General features: G+C 34.7%; 1 long non-coding RNA gene across 1 annotated transcript; it reads right to left on the bottom strand.

Moving 5' to 3' along the window:
* Positions 1 to 1,080: 1,080 nt before the first annotated feature.
* On the bottom strand, positions 1,081 to 3,604 carry LOC131657188 (uncharacterized). Its single transcript, XR_009300522.1, has 2 exons — positions 3,500 to 3,604; positions 1,081 to 1,392 (listed from the first exon to the last, which is right to left on the bottom strand). It is a non-coding gene; the product is annotated as an uncharacterized LOC131657188 (long non-coding RNA).
* Between the last annotated feature and the right edge of the window lie 847 nt (positions 3,605 to 4,451).

Genomic DNA, 4,451 nt, shown 5'->3' with positions numbered 1-4,451 from the left:
AAACCGAGATCCAACCTCAAAGCACAATCCAAAGTAATGAAAAAATACGTTGCACCAGTATCAATAATAAAGCACATACCTCAGATTAGCCTATCCTTAGCAGTGGTCTCAGCACTAGACAACACAAACACTTTTCCTTTCGCTTGCTCCTTCTTTGGCTTGTCGCACAGGGCACTAATGTATCCTTGCTCACCACAACTGTAGTAAATCCTACCCGAACCAACTCCACAATCAACAGATTTGTGATTCGGATTGCCACACTTGTAGCACTTAATCGGAGTAGAAGCTCCTTCTCCACTTGGCTTCTTGCCCGAATCATATTTCTGCCTTTTCTTATTATCATACGGTTTCCCACGGTATTGTCCTTTTCCTCATTTCAACTCCAGAAATCTCACTTCTTTCTTTCCATGCACATCTTCTGGAAAATAGTTTTCCAAAAGTGCATCACGGAAAAGAGTCCAAGTAACTTCAATACCTTGCTCATCAAATCTCTGCATAGTATTACTCCACCAATCCTTAGATCCTTTCGTCAGCATGTGAGTACCAAACCGTACCTTCTGTACATCAGTACAATTCATGACTTGAAAGATCTTCTCAATTTCTTTCACCCATGCTTGTGCTCTGTCCGGTCCATACTTTCCTTCAAAGATCAGCGGATTCTTCTTTCGGAAGTCTACAAAAGCACATAACTCATCCTTTCCTCCATTACCAGCATCCTCGTGCGGCGCTTGTCCAATCGCACCAGCCAACCTCGTTAATGCCTCGACATTAATGTCACCATTCCTTCCTGTAACCATTTTCCTAAAACATCCAACGACCGACAGACAAAAAGTATTGATCGTGTCAGATACACAAATCCAATACAAAAGGGATATGAAAACATAAATGACCTGGCCGACTGGCCGACCGTGCTCTGATACCACTATGTAACACCCCCAATTCAATACTAAACAAATAAGGCATACATTTGCATAAATCAGAGTAAAGAAGCATGCATCTCACGAGGGCGTTACACATTTTTTAAAATAAAACAACATTTTATCTTTAAACATACAATGGTCATATCCAAATAACACGGGATTAAATCAACATGCAAAACCACAGCGGAATAATCATCTCATCAACTAAATGGTAAAATCGGATGATTCCCATACATCATCCACCATGTCTCAACATCTTGGCACAAGGCCAATCATCAACAAAATAACATATTCAAATACGAAATACAATATAAGTAAACAATTATCTCACAACATCGAGTCATAAAATATAAACCCAAATCCCATGTGTTACATATGACCAGAGCACAAATGACTACTTATTCAGGATACTCTACAAGAGATCTAAATCTCTAAGCTAAGCCTCCTTCGAAGAACCACTATCCTCGAAAACCTGCGCGATGTCACGATGAACATCATTCAAACAGAAGGGTGAGAATTCAAATTATTATAGATAAACATAATAATGGGAAATGCAAAACACAACAAGAATACATATCACAATTCATCACTCTTCTCAAAACATACATTCATACACCATATATCAATTATCACACAAAACAATCACACTGATACAAAACAATCACATAGCACACAATGTAACTCGAATGTAATGAATGTGACTCAATGCATGTGGTACCATGTGAACCCAAAGTTTCACCACTTATATCTCCATTACGGATCAAAGCCACTACGCCTATTTCCAATTAAGGATCAACGTCTATCTTGTGAACCCAAAGTTTCACCGCTTTCCGATTCAATATCTAGAATCCAAGCCACGCTTCCGATCCGGACAAGACCAAAGCCACCATTGTGAACCCAAAGTTTCACCGCTTTCCGATTCTACCTATAGAATCCAAGCCAACATGTGAATCCAAAGCTTCACCACCTCTATTTCCGATCGAGGATCAAGGTCAACCAGAGTATCATCTCCCCATGAATGCATGTGCAACAAGACTCACAATATATGCAAATTAAGATTATCACAAAACCTTAATCATCCAAGCATATCGCAATAATTCACACACCTCGAATTATCCACAAAAACGTTGCACAACATGTATACATCACCAATAAAGCATTCACATAACATTTGTCAATCACAAATAACATATAGCATACAATCCAATCAATGTCATTCTCAACAATCACCAAAAACAACATTTTTTTAATAAGTTCAATACATTTCAATAGAGTATTTTTATTAATTTATTCTATACTCCTAACCATTAATCCATATTATAACAGTCGACAAACTAACAAACAGTAGCAACTCAACATTGCACATTCACAAGTATTCAATCATAATAATAAAATTGATCTAATTAATTAGTTCTTAATAATTAATTATCAATATCTAATACATTTAGAAAGCATGCTGATAGTATTAGGACATATACGAAACACTAGTACAGTTAAAGGCGCAAGAGTATTAGCTTCAGCTAATATATTTTATATCCCTACCTCACATCAATTTCCAATCATAGCAAAGAGTATAGCTTACATTCACTAAGTACACATAATAGTATCACTGTTAATATTTCTATTTGATGAGAAGGGATCACCTACTACACTAATATATTTTCAAGAGGTTAACTCTTTTCTTCTTTTTCTATTTAGTAGTTTCATAGAACTTTGTTTAGAAATTTATTTAAGCTAACCATACTACCTCACATTTGTATTTATATTATATTGATAGAAACTATTTAACATATATTAGGCTAGTTCTATTTTGTCCACTCATTCTATACTAGTATCGTCATATACATATAGGCCGTATGTAATGATTTTGGTTCAGCCATAGGCATATCCACTGTTGCCTAATATATTATGTGAGTAGTCTTGACACCACACTTACATACCATATAGTATAGTGTATTGGAAAAAGCAATTCCACCATGAATTATAAGATCTATTATATAATTAACTACTCACAGTTAACTGATATATTCCTACTCAGATAAAATTATATGTCTCAATTAAATATTTGAACTGATAGAACATTGAAACACATGCCCCACACACACGTTTAAAGCCAAGATCTTCTTGTTAGAACTCAATTTAATAAGTATCTATATTAAGTTCCATGTTGAGAACAGGGGAAATTCTATCACTATTTATTTTATGCCCAACTTAAGTTTGTCTCAATAATTTTGAAACATCACCACTATAGTAGAAATAAACACTATAATTATTTGTCAACAGTGTCGAGAACCAAGAAAATAAAAATAAATACATTAATTGTTTCAATTGTTTATGATGTGAATCTTTTCTTAGCTAACAACACACGAGTTTCGCTTAATGGCACAATTCATCCAAATAGTCTCAACACAACATTCTATTACTATCATCAAAACAAGATTCAAAACACCAATTCATGGATTCTATTTCAAACCCTAAGCATTCAAAACATAGAAATTGAAATACCCATTTCTAAATCATGTATCCTACCCATTGAATACCAAATATACACCCATAATAATATGAAATCTCACCCTTACCTTGAGTGTAGATCTCTTTCTAGGGTTGCCTCTTTCTCCTCTTCTCTTCCTCTCTTATCTTCTTCTCTTCTCCTCTTCTTTTGTTTTTTACAAAATGATTCTCTCACCTAAATTTCTCTTTACTAACTAGTATATAATTAGTGGGCTTACAAACTCATACCCCCTTATTACTTCTATTTCTCCTTATTAGGCCCAATAGCTTATTTCTATCATTATACCCAATAACCGAAATAAAACAATTAACATGTACTGTCACAATTAAATAATTAAATAATTATCATACCATATAATAATTAAATAAAATAATAATATAGCTAATAATAAATAAAATTGGGATGTTACATAACACACGGAAGATATGAACATATATATATATATATACATATATCTCTCACTCTCAAAGAGGAGTTTTCCAAAATAAAGTGTTTACAATACACAATGGCACGTTATCACATATACATGTTCAAAAGAGTCATATACAAATAAATAACAATAGACTCCCGACTCCCCGGTGTTACGTATCAGAGCAACTGACAAGACCGACTGGAGAACTACCTCTTCCAAAAGACTTCCAAAGCGGCTAATCTGCAGGATGCCACTCAAGCATCAAATCAGCAGAAGGGTGAGAATATAATTCATAATGAAAGCATGACAATTATAGTAATGCCAACAAGTATCATCAATAATCATACAACAAAGTAATCCACTCATTCAACCACAATCAATATATAAGTAATGTGACACATGAATGATAACATAATTATAAAGACAGACAATGATGAATGAGACTCAACTATGCATATGCATGTGGTACCAAATCCGGAGTAAAACTCCCCTTGTCATTATGACAAATACACCTTTGCCGAGCATTATGCTGGGACTTCTTTCCCTCAGGAAAATACACCTTTGTCGAGCATCAAGCTACGACTAAACGTCATCGAGCATTTAGCCC

The sequence above is a fragment of the Vicia villosa genome, linkage group LG3 (assembly GCF_029867415.1).
Source record: "Vicia villosa cultivar HV-30 ecotype Madison, WI linkage group LG3, Vvil1.0, whole genome shotgun sequence".
NCBI classification, from domain to species: domain Eukaryota; kingdom Viridiplantae; phylum Streptophyta; class Magnoliopsida; order Fabales; family Fabaceae; genus Vicia; species Vicia villosa.
Note: the sequence above shows the minus strand (reverse complement) of the source record. Positions and strands in the feature narration are given on the sequence as shown.